This window comes from Spermophilus citellus (genome assembly GCF_964194105.1).
Source record: "Spermophilus citellus genome assembly, chromosome: 14".
NCBI lineage: Eukaryota > Metazoa > Chordata > Mammalia > Rodentia > Sciuridae > Spermophilus > Spermophilus citellus.
The window spans coordinates 56,615,195-56,629,985 of record NC_138194.1 but is presented as its reverse complement, the minus strand read 5'-3'; the positions used below and the strand labels follow the sequence as shown (position 1 = coordinate 56,629,985).

Below are 14,791 nucleotides of genomic sequence, written 5' to 3'. Positions count from 1 at the left end.
CTGGTAAACAGATGGAAACGGAGAACATCATGCTAAGTGAAATAAGCCAGACTCACAAACTCAAAAGTCTAATGTTTTCACTCATTATGTGGAAACTAGAGTAAAATAAAGGAAAACAAGAAAGGATAGGATATTATAAAGTATTAGGATTTAGATGTAGTATCACCAAAAATCTCAATTGTGAGACAATGCAAGAAGGCTTGGAGGAAAAATGATTGATTGGGCTATAGCCTTAACCTAATCAGTCACTTAATTCCTGGTGGGATTAATTGAGCAGTAACTGGAAGCAGGTAGGCTATGGCTGGAGGAAGTGGCTCACTGGGGACATGACTACAGGGTATATATTTTGTATCTGAAGAGTGAAGTCCCTGCTTCCTGATCATCATGTGAGCCACCTCCCTCTGCTACACTCTTCTGCCATAATGCCCTGCCTCACCTCTAGCTCCAAGGAATGGAACCAGCTGTCTGTGAACTAAGACCTCTGAAACCATGAGCTCTCAAATAAACTCTTCCTCCTCTACAGTTGTTCTGGTTGGGTCTTTTGATCACAGCAGCAAAAAAGCTAATTAAAACATAAAGATATAGGGAAGATCTGTATTGTAGAAGAAGGAGATCAACAGACAGAGAAGAAGAATGGGAGAGGGAAGACAAAGTGGAATGAATTCTTAAAAAAATCATGTTAAGTACATATATTACCACTGTTTATATATTCACCTTTATGTATAAATTTTAAAAAATCAATCAAATATAAATAAATAGACAAGCCAAAATAAGTCTTGCAGAGTAAAGGAAGGAGAACAGGAAGAGGGAGAACAGGAGAGAAAAGGGAGAAAGGAAAGGGAAAGAGAAAAGAGAGATGTACGTATGATTCTGTCGATGAATCCAACTACTATGTATAGAACTATAGGCTCTAAAACAAACCAAAAACTGTTCATTTAAAAGAACTAAAAACCACATTTCTTTACAATCCATAATATGTTGACAAATTCACACTTGTGCTCCATTTAAAACTGAGACTTAAGTCATTCAAAATGTTATAAAAGAACATGAACAATAATCATACCTGAAGGAAGAAAAGTGGAGGAAGAAAAAAATTATATTACTAAGAATCCAGGGTCATATGCTGATTAATAAATATATAAATGAATGAATTAATAAATTTATTATAATACAAATTTATGTATTATCTGAACTATATATTGCCCTTTATTCTTTAGCACTTCAGTGTGTACTTCTAAGAATGAAAGAATTCTTGGGGCTGGGGTTGTGGCTCAGCGGCAGATCCCTCACCTAGTGTGTAGGAGACCCTGGGTTCGATCCTCAGCACCACATAAAAATAAGTAAATAAATAAAATAAAGGTATTGTGTCCAACTACAAATAAAAAATAAATATTAAAAAAGAATGAAAGAATTCTCTTAAATAATCACAGTAAAATGACCAAATTTAGAAAATTTAGCAAGTACATTACTGTTATCTAATTGACAGTCCATATTCTAATTAATCATCTCAACAACATTCTTTACCAAAATGTCAGCTCTAGCCCAGATTTATATACAGTATTAATTAGGTCTCCAGTAAATCTTGCATGCTTCTTTTTACAGATACTGTTTTCCAAGTTTGGCTCTACATTTCCCACCCCCAATTTTCTCTCTCTCTCTCTCTCTCTCTCTCTCTCTCTCTCTCTCTCTCTCTCTCTCTTTTTGCTTTTGTAAAGGAATTGAACTTGAACACAGGTGTGCTTAACCACTAAGACATATCCCCAGTCCTTTTTAGTTTTTATTTTGAAGCAGAGTCTCATAAGTTGCTTACAGCTTCACTAAGTTGTTGAGGCTGGCTTTGAACTTGGAAAACTCCTGGCCTCAGCCTCCCAAATTGCTAGAATTACAGGTATGTACCACCACACCTGCCCCTAATTTTTATTTTTTAAATAAAATTCAAAACAGGAGCTACATCAATATTTTTCTAGATAACAAATATCTCAAGGTTCAACTTGTATCTGCCTTTAACCTACTAAAGATAAAGTGGAACATTCTGAGAAAGATTGAGAAATATTAACGAATGTAACATTTGGTTTTCCTTCTATTTGTAGTTTTTTCTATGCTCCATTTAGATTCTACCACCCATTTCAGGGACCCAATAGGTTAAAATTATTAAATTCATTTTACTCATTTATAGTTGGATATATTATATGCTTGACGTGTGGGGAGGGTATGTAGGGTGAGTGTTTGTATGTGCCTGTGTACGCAAGCACTTATACATAAGAAAAACAGTTGCTTACGATATGATTAACTCATTGCAGTTACCTATATTCACAGGTTCTGAGACCTCATTTAGCCAATACCCTAATTCTGCAAATGAGAAAAAAGACTTAAAAATTTATCTACTGGGCTAGGGTTCAATTCCTAGTACCAGCAAAAATAGAAAAATAAAAAAATAAATTAGTGGGACCCCGTGGCCCACGCCTGTAATCTCAAAGGCTAGGGAGGCTGAGGTAAGAGGATCACAAGTTCAAAGCCAGACTCAGCAACTTAGTGAGACCCTGTCTCAAAATAAATAATAAAATGGGCTGGGGAATATAGCTCAGTGGTTAAGTGGTTAAGTGCCCCTTGGTTCAATCCTGGTACCAAAAACCAAAAGAAAACAAAAATTATGTCTACCTCAAGGTAATCAGCTGTTATGTTCATGAGAAAAATCAGTAAATACAAACCTTAAATAATCAATGAACAATGAAGAAAATAAAAGGAAACTGAAGGTTTTAATTTCTAGCAGTCTAAACCACTAGATGTGTTCTCAAGAAGTAAGGAAACTTATGTTCTCAAGACGTAAGGAAAATCATCAAGTGTACCACCCTATATAATAATAGACTTGACACACAAAAAATAAAGTGAGTTGAAAGAGTAAGGAATGGGGAACTGGAAGCAAAAAATACATACATACATAACAGTGTTGTCCTGGATATGCATGCTGAGAGTAGCACTGGCATCAGGAGACAAAAGAACTATGCATGCTGCAAGGTAAGGAAGCTGAGATTTGCTCATTAAGGAAATGTATCAAAATACACATTTAAAAACCATTGGGATTATCCAAGATGAAAAACAACCAAATCTGCGCCTATAATTTAAAAAACCTAATTTATAAGGAAATGTATCACTATGACTGAGACTTAAACAAAATACAATAGTTTTTGACCTCTAAAGCCTTTAAATATTACAATTATACAAATTTTTAGAAACTAATTTAGCAATAAAAGATGAAAGAAAATATGGACAAGCAAGAAAAGACTATAAAAATGACATTTTACTTCTCTCGGCCTTAGCACTATCTTCTTGGAAACCTCCATGCCATGAGAGCCAAGTGGAGGAAGAAGTAAATGCACAGGGTGAAGTGCAAAAGAAAGACGAGGCAGAGGTCCAAGTAAACTAGCTTGTGCACAGTGGAGGCCAAAGGAGTGGAGATAAGGAATGCCAGAGGCCGGGGACATTGGTACAAGTTGTTGGAGTGCCTGCCACTGTCCAAATTTTGTGGATTTAAGAACTTACTTCACCACCCTGTCACCAAGACCACCAATGAGAGAAGACCAACCTTGCTCTTAACATCCCCCGTTGGTCCTTTATCTGGACTTTTGGCATTCTAGACTAATTCGTTTTTTAATTGTGGTCCGTGTAACTCTTGTACAATAAATCATCCCTTCTGTTTGGTGGGGGAGAAAATGGCATTGTACCGCTAAGCAAAATAAGCCAATCTCAAAGAACCAAAGTCCATCTATCATGTTTTCTCTGATCAACGGATGCTAATTCACAATGCAGGCGGAGCAGGGATAGGGAAGAATAGAGGTACTTTGGATTAGACAGAGGGGAGTGAAGGGAGAAAAGGGGGAACGGGGGTGGGAATGACAGCAAAATGAATCAGACAGTATTACTCTATGTACATATATGATTAAATGACCTGTAACACTACATCATGTACAACTGGAACAATGAGAAGTTACACTTCACTTATGTATGTGTCAAAATGCATTCTATTGTGTATAACTAATTAGAACAAATTTTTTAAAAATCGCATTGGACATTTGAAAAATAAAAATTGAATTTATTTAAACAGACTTTTTATTTTGAACAGTTTCAGATTTGTAGAAAACCCAATTCCCCTTCAATTTTTGTGTTTGTTTTTTTTTTTATTTTTATTTTTTTAAAGACACATAAAACTTACTTATCTTCCCTCCCTGCTCCTCCCCTATTTTAGCTTTATATTTTTGGAACTGGGGATCAAACCTAGGCCTCCTGCTAGGCAGGCACTCTACCACTGAGCTATGTCCCCAGTCCTATTTTAACAACTTACATTAGTATGTTACATTTTTCATAATAAATGAACCTATATCAATATATTATTATTGGGGCTGGGGTTGTGGCTCAGTGGTAGAGCACTTACCTAGCATGTGTGAGGCCCTGGGTTCGATCCTCAACACCACATAAAAATAAATAAAGGTATTGTGTCCAACTGCAACTAAAAAATAAATATTTAAAAAATATATATATTATTACTGAAGTTCAGTTTATTCGGATTTCCTTGTTTTTACCTAATGTCCTTTTTCTATTCTAGGATCTCATCAAGAACACTACATAATATTTAGTTATTGTTTCCTTAGGTTCCTCCTGGTTATGACAAGTTTCTCAGGACTTGACCTTGCTTTGTGTGTGTGTGTTGTTGTTATTGTTGTGTTTTGTTTTGGTTTTATGCTAGGTCTTGAACTGAGAGGCTTGCACATGCTAAACAATCACTGTATCACTGAGCTACACTGCCAGCACACTTTCCTTGTTTTTTATGGTCTTGAGTACTTTCAGATATTCCTCTACTAGGATTCGCCTGATGCTTCTCTCACTGTTAACCTGAGGTTGCTGGTTTGCAACTATATTAAGGAACATGCTATGAACATGATTTTGATTTGACTACTGATGCTAACCTTGATCATCTGGCTAAGGTCCTATTCAGCAGAGTCCACCACTGTCAAGTGACTCTTTTCTTCCTTCCCACACTGCTTGCTTTGGAAGAATAAAGGTGAGGGCAGTTGTGTTCCACTTCCTTAAGGCCAGATTTTATGCACAAATTATTTAAGCAGACAGAATTTTTTAAATTAGAGAAGTAAGATGACTGAAAGGTTTAAAATTAGAATTAAGAGAGAATCAAACAAATGTAAATCTAAAAATATAATTTAGAAATAGCACTGAAATAAACACATAGAAAATACCAAAGAGAGGCTAAATGACATGAAAGATAAAATAAAATCTTACCTGTATCCCAACTCATAATCCCAGAAAATTATGAAAAAGGAGAGTTCATTTTAGGAGAAAATTACTTACTTTTCAAAAGCAATGAAAGATATTTAACCACAATTCCAAGAAACACAGTATTTTATTAATAAGAGGCAAGATAAACATAAGGAAAGTCACAATAGGTCACACTGCCAAGAAAACTGCAGAATATCAATAGTAGACAGCATGTGAAAGCTGCCAGAGCAAAAAGAGATTACAGACAATAAAAGAAAGGAAAATAATATTAGTATTTTCAACTGCAACAATGAAAACAGAAGGTCAAACAAACATCTGCAAAGGACTGAGAGAATTAACAATTATATAACCGCCAAAACTTTCTTTGGGGAACATGGAGGGCATTAAAACATTGCTAGGTAAATCAAGAGTAGTTATCAACAGCAGATTTACTTCAAGAAAGTCTAAAGGATGTGCTTCATGAAATTACCATACAATGATGACCTCTGAGGTACAAGGATGGATGAGCAAAGAAATTGCCAAGCACACAAGAAAACTAAATATGGTTGGAATACAACAAAAATAACATCTTATTATTAAATGTGGGTGGGCAGGACATAATGAGGATAGGAGCTCATGTTGTAAATCTTCATTCAACAGGGGCACTGTGATCTGGTTGAACTTTAGACTGCATAGCATTCCTGGCACGGTGAATCACAAGAAAAAGAAATAAAAGGGTATAATTTCTAAACTACAGAGGTGGGAATAGAATAAAGGAAACAATCCACAGAAGGCTAGGAAGGAAAGGGTAGCAGGGAATATAAATAACCAAGACCATCAGCACAAAGTAAGAGTCCAAATATAAAAACAATCATTAATTAATGTCTACAGACAAGTCTGAAAGATAAGAAACACCTACAAATAAAGATATGGTAGAGTGAGAACAAAAATAAGGAAAAGAACACACCAGGTAAATACAAACAAACAAAGTCTGGAATTAGTTACAATGGCAGACAAAACAGTATTATTAATGAGAACAAGGAAAAGGATATATTCAGTACTATCTCTAAACTTGTATACTTTACAATAAAATGTCATCTAAGCATCTCTCTCCCAATTCTCTCTCTTTTCAACAAGAAAAGAATAAAAAAGAATGACTATCTCCCTAATAGACCTCCAGTTGGTGGTAGCACTGGTGGAAAAGCATAGGTCCCAAACCAGTCAGATGAAGTGATAAAACATCAGATGATGTTTCAACCGTTTCAACCACAGGCACAATAATGAAAGCAGACATTTATTGGGCATCTCTAATTGACCTCTGCAACCTACTTACTGCTCCACAGGCTCTTTGGAAATCCAATATCAACCATAGTCACTTTTCCAAACTGACACCTTTTTCTACAGAATCTGACTTGTGATGATATGACAGAAAATTCCATTAAGGGATTCTTTAGAGGATTAAATATCAGTACATTTACCACATGAACCCAGCAACTGAGAGACACTGAAAGGCTTTGAATATGCTAAGTTTGAGGATCTGGATTCCATGCTTAGTGTCCAGAGTCTCAATGAAGGGGTAGAATGTAACAAAGTAAGTCTATGCTGCTAATCATGCATGGGATAAAGATAGAAATAATTGGGTTTGGGGCCAAGATAGAGCCTATCCTGCCATAAGTAGCTTTGAGGATTATCCATCCTCCTGTAAGTGGTGATAATTTTGAAGGCAAATGTCATGATCATTATGGCGACTATAATGTAGAGATTTCTACGATAATTGAGATAGTAAAAACTATGATAGAGCCTATGAAAGGGGTGTACTCTAGGAGAAAGAATAATTAAAGAGGAAGCACCAACAATTAGGATGATATGACAGCAGAGACATTTGGCTGTGGAACTCCAAAGTTGATTACTCTCAGGAAGATTATAGATGTGATGATAGAGGTCTCTCCAGAACATCCAAACTGAATTTGAAGCTTCAGAGTACTCTAAGAAAGGTGACTTCTGCTGGCACCTCCTAGTCCAGGTTGAGCAAATTCTTTTGATGGGCAAAGCCTGCTGACTTGGGTGCAGAAGTAGTAGTAGAAGAGCAGCTATAGAAGGAACAGTAGAAATTGCAGTATCAGATAGGTAAACCAAAATTAGAATGCTGGCCTTAGGAGAAACATCCAAACTGACCAAGTGAAGAAAACCAAAACAAAATGGTTAAGAACAGGAAGTGAGTCATCTCAGATAGGAATTCAAGTCACTTCTGTCAGAAATCAGACCAGGATGCATGAAGGACAGAGTAAGCGAGAAATATCTGGAAAAATGAAACAGAAAGACAAAAGACTGTCACTCTCCAACTTCTAAACCTCTGAAACTAGCTTCTCTACCAACAGGTGTACATGAAGCAAAGTGCTAATCCTGCTTGATTTCAGCACTAAAGTAGAGCAAAGCAATCTCCTTCAAGGGGGAAAGTAGCCCCAGCTAAACCGGAATCATCTAATAAAAATAAAATAAAGCAAACAAGGGTGAGTATCCCAAAAGGGAAAGTGAGAACTTTAGTGTGGTCAGGAGATGGAGGGAATAAAGGCCAATGGAAGAAGTCTGAAAGGACAGAGGGCAAAAAAAGATCAAGACTCCAGCTCCATACCTAAGTCATAGAAACCTGAAAATAATCCAGCCCTCAAGTTCAGTATTAGAAATATTCTGCTCCCTCAATTGATGGTGAAAGGGAAGATTGACCAAATTGACTTTATATCCTGTGCTTTATCAAATCTCTAACCATTCAAGGTAAAAGTCACCATCTATTGTGGGTAACCCTTGACTATAAGAACTATAGGAAGAAAATTGACAAATTTAACCATTGTATAGAAGATTTCACAACATCTCAATTAATCATAATTCAATAGTGCCCAAAAAAACTAATAATGAATAAATAGGATTTATTGACATAGGAGAATCTCGTACCCAATTATTAGAAAATACACATTTTGGGGCTGGGGATGTGGCTCAAGCGGTAGGGTGCTCGCCTGGCATACGTGCGGCCCGGGTTCAATCCTCAGCACCACATACCAACAAAGATGTTGTGTCCTCCGAGAACTAAAAAAAATAAATAAATAAATATTAAAAATTCTCTCTCTCTCTCTCTCTCTCTCTCTTACTCTCTCTTAAAAAAAAAAAAAAAGAAAGAAAGAAAGAAAGAAAGAAAATAAACATTCTTCTTAAGAACTACCCCCCAAAAAATTTACCCATAGAGCAACAATGGAAATCTCAACTGAATTTCAAATACCATATGGGACCATAATACAATTAGGTTAAAAATCAATAACAAAAGACATCTTAAATATGCAAATAGAATTCTAAAGCCCTTCTAATATTTCAGGGCTCAGGAGAATTATTTTAAAAATTCAAAGAACTAAATAATAACCAAAAAAAGTATAAAACTTTGTAGAATATGGGAAAAGTTACACTTGGAGAAAAGTCTATATACTAGGCTGGGTGTGGTGGCACAAGCCTATAATCCCAGCTACTCAGGGAGGCTGAGGCAGGAAGATCACAAATTCAAGTCCAGCCTTGGCAACTTAGAAAGATCCCATCTCAAAAGAAAAATTAAAAAGGGCTGGGAAGTAGTTTATTGATAGAGTACCCCTGGGCCTAAGCTCCAGTACAAAACAACAACAAAAGACTTTTATTAGGAAAATAAAGGTTGAAAATTGATGAGAAAAAGAATGGCAGAATAAACTCAATAAAAGAAGATTAGAGAGAAAAAACTAATGAAGTGCAAAAAAGGTTACAAAAAGTATCAAGAAAGTAAGAAGCTAATTCTTAGAAAACACTAAGATAAAGATAAATAATCAGCAAGACTGCTGAGGAGAAAAAAAAAAAATGAAACAAAAGAAGCTCCAAAACAGACCAATAAATGAAAGGGCATACCCATGCAACAGATGTAGTAACACAACTCACAAGAAAGAAGGAAAATTAAATGTTCTGGAGTTAGTGATACGAAAAATGCAGGATGGTCTAATAATGTAAACATGAAAGGCAACCTAATGATGTGAATATGGAAGAAATTATAGTAGTAAACTACTGTTTACTGTTTACTACTATGTTCTTTCAGCATGAAAGGATTTCTTTCTCCCTCCTTCCTTCCTTCCTTCCTCCCTCCCTCCCTCCTTCCCTATTTCTCTTCCCTCCCTCCCTCCCTCCCTCTCTTTCTTTGTGCTGGGGATTCAACCCAGAGCCTTGTGCATGTGACGCAATCACTCTACCAACTGAGCTATATCCCCAGCCCCATAGATGGATTTCTTAAACAAGCCAGGAACACTAATGCACATCTCTAATCCCAACAATTTGAGAGGCTGGGGAAGGAGTATGACAAGTTGGTACCAGTCTCAGTAATTTACCAAGATCGTGCTCAAAATAAAAAGAACTGGGGACAAAGCTCAGTGGCAGAACACCCAAGTTCAATCCCCAGTACTAGGAAAAAAAAAAAAAACTTAAGAAGGATTTTATAAATAAGAGACAAAACTTATTAATTAAGAAAAAAAAGTGAATAAATGAATATTTTGACTACCTGCAAATCGAGAACTTGTTTATCATAAGACATCATAAGGAAAAAATTTTTAAATAAAAATAACAAAATGACCAGACACAAAAAAACTAGTGATATTTGCAAAATTAAAAAAACTAAAGATTAGTATCTGAACTATGTAAAAATGCCTACAAAGAATAAGAAAAAGACAATACATTGGGCAAATGGGCAACAACCTGAACTAGAATTTTACCAACAAGGAAACTTATAAGATCAACAAATATATGAAAAGATGCAGTTGTAACTGCCATCAGAGAAACAGAACTTCAGACCACACGATTTCATTTTTTTAAAATGTTTTAGTTGTTGCTGAACCTTTATTTTATTCATTTATTATTATGTGGTGCTGAGAATTCAACCCAGGGCCTCACAAATGCTAAACAAGCATTCTACCACTGAACCACAACCCCAACCCCACAAGATTTCATTTTAAAACCTATTAGAATAGTAAAAATCAGGAATGTTGCTAGTATCAAATAATGGCAAAAACTATGGAATAGTGGTAGCTCTAATACATTCCTGGTAAGTGTTTAAATTGTTAAAACTGCATAGAAAACAATATAATATTTTCATGTAAAGTTGCACATTCAAGTGCCCTTCCAGAAGCAATTCTGGTTTTTAAAACATATGATATTTTTGCAGTTAAGTTCCAAGCATTCTTTATAATAACAAACAATGGCAAACTACTCAAATATCAATTGGTAGAAAAATGGTTAAATAAATTAGGTTAACTCACAATAGAGCATTACACAACAGTGAGAATGAAAGAACTATAGCTTAAGGCAACTTCATGAATGTATCTTAGGAACAATAATAAGTGGGGGAAAAGAGACAAATTGGACTTCTGAGCATTAACATCTTTCTCTCATGCGGTCCTACTTTCAAGATTTAACATTCTGTAACAAAGTCATCTTAAAGACAAAGAAGAAAGAAATTATTATAACCTCATCTTTTGCTATGAATTTCCTTTGAAAATGTACTGGTTTCATGATTGAAAAAGAAATGCACAAATGTGGGCTACTGTGGGTCCTGAGTCTCAAAAGATAACAAAACAAACACAAAATTAAATGGAACATACTGAAGAACTGCTTAAGTCCAAAGAGTCTCAAATGACAGGATGTCATTTTTCTAAGGAGTACTCTATGAATCTAATTGAAACATTTTTGTACAGAAGAAACTAATGTACTGAAATGCTTTTACATTTTTAGGACTTTTCTACATTTCTGGACTCTGGATAAAAAAATGGTATATAGCAATATTTACACAGTCCAAAAGAAGTCTCCACGATTATTTTCTGGTTATAAACATGAATTTACATATCCAGATGTTTCTTTTAATGTTTCATTGTTTTCCTTGAAATGTATAAAAATTTGTAAATTATATTTTCCTCAATAAGATGATATTATTTGCGCACATTTTTTTAAAAGTCTACAGAAAGAATGATTATGAAACTCAAAATAAACAATTGGGTTTCTGGGGCTGGGGATGTGGCTCAAACAGTAGCGTGCTCGCCTGGCATGCGTGCGGCCCGGGTTCGATCCTCAGCACCACATACAAATAAAGATGTTGTGTCCATCAAAAACTAAAGAAAAATGAATATTAAAAAATTCTCTCTCTCTCTTTAAAAAAAAAAAAAAAAGAATTGGGTTTCTGTGTTTGCTGGTGGTACTGGGGAATGAATCCAGGGATACTTTTTCCACTGAGCTACACCCCCATCCCTTTTTATTTTTTACTCTGAGCCACAGTCTTGTTAAGTTGCCAAGGCTGGCCTTGACTTGTGATCTTCCTGCCTCAGTCTCCAGAGTAGCTGGGATTACAGGTGTGTATCACCACACCCAGCTCAAAACAAAGAATTTTATTTCCGGTATTAAAAAAATGAAAATAATGGGAAAAGCAAATTCAGGATAACAGTTACATTGGGAGTTAGGAAAAGACAGAATATGGGATCAGGAGGTAATCACAGGTAATCCTTTAACCATGCTGGTATCAACCTAGTTTTCAGTTGGAAATGGTTCACTCACAGATTTATGTATTAATTACTGACTTCCATATGTTACATATGATCTGGCATATTCAAATTACACATTTTTAATAAGTTAATCCATGGAAGGCAAGAAGTACAAAGAGGAAAATGTAAATCACTAATTCATCAGGTGTGATTTCTATAGTCTATCATAGAAGAGAAGAGTAAAATATTATTTTTCAAACAGATGGTGTTTTATTTATCTTCCAAGAAAAAGACACTTCTTCCTGGTCAGTAAATGGGGACTAAGGAAAGGGGAAGAAATTAATTCATCTGGAAGTACATTTAAAAAAAAAAAATTAAGGAACTTCATTAATAGTTTAAACATTTTGGGTGGATGAGGGTGCTATATAATTTCAGGTAATTGCAGAAAATAAAGGAGACAGGCACTGGATTAACTATTTGAGATTAATTTTTAAAGTTTAAAACACCATGCAGACTGGGACTTGGTGCCAACCAGGTTAAACTGTTCACTCTACTATTCTAAACTTCCTATACCCTGATACCCAGCTCTAATATACTTCTTGCTTTGTTTCATATAAACCTTTCTATATAAACCAATCATCAGACTCAAGAACACATGCCTCTGATAACCAGTAACTGCAAACTTAAACTACAAAACATGATAAACTGGTTAAAAAATGATACCATCTTGGGCTGGGGCTGTAGCTCAGTGGCAGAGTGCTTGCCTAGCATGTGTGAGGCACTGGTTCAATCCTCAGCACCACATAAAAAATAAATTAATAAACAAAGATATTATGTATCCATCTACAACTAAAAAAAATGTTTTAAAAAATACCATCTTGTCCTAAAAACATATACAACAAATAAAATGTTCAATTTCAACATATAATTAATCCCCTTGCTTCATTTAAAAACAAAGTTGCCTGGTACCTTAGAATATACTGTTCTATATATAGATTTTCTCTTTAATCCTAGCATTGTAATAACTCTTGTGAGCAAGGAGGTACCTTGTCCATCTTAGAGATGAGAAAATGCCTCAGAAATGTTAAAAGGTCCATGGTCATATTTTTATATCATCATTATTACTGGTTTTGGTAGATATAATTAACTATCAACATGTACTGAGTTTGATTATTAAATACAATGTTAGTTTAAAAACACTGTTAATCACTTACAATGTATCAGGAACTGTCCTAGACACTGGGGATACAAAGATGAATAAGATGTGATTCCTTCTTTCAAGGAGCTCATAGTCTGGTGAGAAGACAACCCTGTAAACAAATATATAGTTTTCAGTGTGATAGTTACCAAATAGATGCAAAATATAAAGCAGTACACCTGGAGCACACAAGACAAAGTAGATAATCTAATATTCAGGGATCAGGAAAGGATTCACAGAAAAGATCAGAATACCTGGTAATCTAAATAAACCAAGCATAGTACTTTAAAGTTTATCCAGAAGGTAACTTATACATACTCATGGGTCTCAATAATGAGAATTTCATTTTGAAAAAATTAATTTTGGCAACTATGAGCTCATTTTCCAGAACCACATTATTGGTAGTATGACAGAATGAACTTGGGATACAGAAAAAATCTTTGAGCAGATGGTCATGGAATAGCTGAGGATTACAAAAAGAGGAATCTAAACAGCTAAAATTTCTCATTTCAGATTTTGGGTGGATGGGGGTGCTATAAGGACAGGAAAAAGAAGAGGAGCAAATTTAGGGAGATAATATGGCAAAGTTTTCAAAACCCAACTACAGAGTAAGACTATCTGGACTTCATTTCCAGTTCTGCCACTTAAGAGATATGTGATCAAGTTCTATCTTTTCCATGTCTCATTTTCTATATCAGTAAATGGAAGAGCAAAGCCATCTACCCCATGTTATAATAAAAGATTAAATAAGATAAAACAAGTAAAATACTTAGCTCTTTGATTATGTGGCAAGAAGTAACCGCCTAATAAAGCCTAGCTATTGCTCTTATTATGGGAGGAGGTTAGAAATAAAAGTTTCATTTTGCACATGTTGTTCAAAGGAAGACTGTTCTCATCCGGGTGTCACACACAGTTTAGTCCAACAAATGTGGAACTTAAAAAGTTAGAAAACTGAAACAGGTCTATAAAGAAGAAATATTTTGAAGTTATAGTTTATGCAAGTGGTATTAAATCCATGAAAGATAAAAAAAGCGGGGCCAGGGTTGTGGCTCAGTGGTAGAACGCTTGCCTAGCATGCGTAAGGCACTGGGTTCGATAACCAGCACCACTTAAAAATATTTTTAACAAATAAAATAAAGGTATTGTGTTCATCTACAACTAAAAAAAAACTTAAAAAAATTAAAAAAGCTTGCTCATGGAGAAAATATTTGGACTACAAAGAGGAATAAAAGAGGGTGCCAATCAACTTATAAGCACAATATTAGTACTACTTAATATAACAAATCCATGGGGACAACAACTGGTATGATAATATGACTATCTTCCAGTTGTTCGTAGGATATGGTAACAGAGAACAGGAGCGGGGAGGAGGGGAAGGGGGGAAGGAAAAAAAATATGATCAATTCAGGTTCAAGAATTTAGAAAGTGGGCGTGGCAAAAGGAAAATCAAAGTCTGAATTTTAACAAACTTTATAGCAAATTGGTTATTCGTCCAAATAAATTTAGGTTATAACCTATGCTTAAAGGATATAGCCAGTTATATCTAAATTGATGATGTCCAGTTCAACTCTTTAAAACTGCCATAGAGTTTTACAAAAATTCATTATTATTCAACTGCACAAGAAAAAGACCTGAATGTAGATAACCAACTATATTTCCAGTACTGAGATTATAGAACAAATTCTCATTTAGAAGATATATAGTGATTGCTTACTTCAAGATGACATTCTTAAATCAAAATCAAAAATCTTTAAAAAAAATCTGATTAGATCTGATTCATCCTGCACATTATACACAGTGTTGGGGT

The 14,791-nt window shown here is 35.1% G+C and overlaps 1 protein-coding gene across 5 annotated transcripts in view; it reads right to left on the bottom strand.

Annotated features, from left to right (window-relative positions):
- The window catches only part of WWP1 (WW domain containing E3 ubiquitin protein ligase 1), a 105,587-nt gene that overhangs the window by 70,495 nt on the left and 20,301 nt on the right, over window positions 1-14,791 (bottom strand). For 3 of the 5 annotated variants that reach the window (XR_014018763.1, XM_081265971.1, XM_081265974.1), the window contains exon 2: window positions 13,001-13,096. The exons of 1 other annotated variant lie outside the window; for it this stretch is intronic. The gene's annotated coding sequence lies outside the window, so the exon portion shown is untranslated. Of the gene's footprint in view, window positions 1-8,214; window positions 8,266-13,000; window positions 13,097-14,791 lie in introns of those variants that run through there. One more of the 5 variants, XM_081265973.1, reaches the window with a different exon arrangement.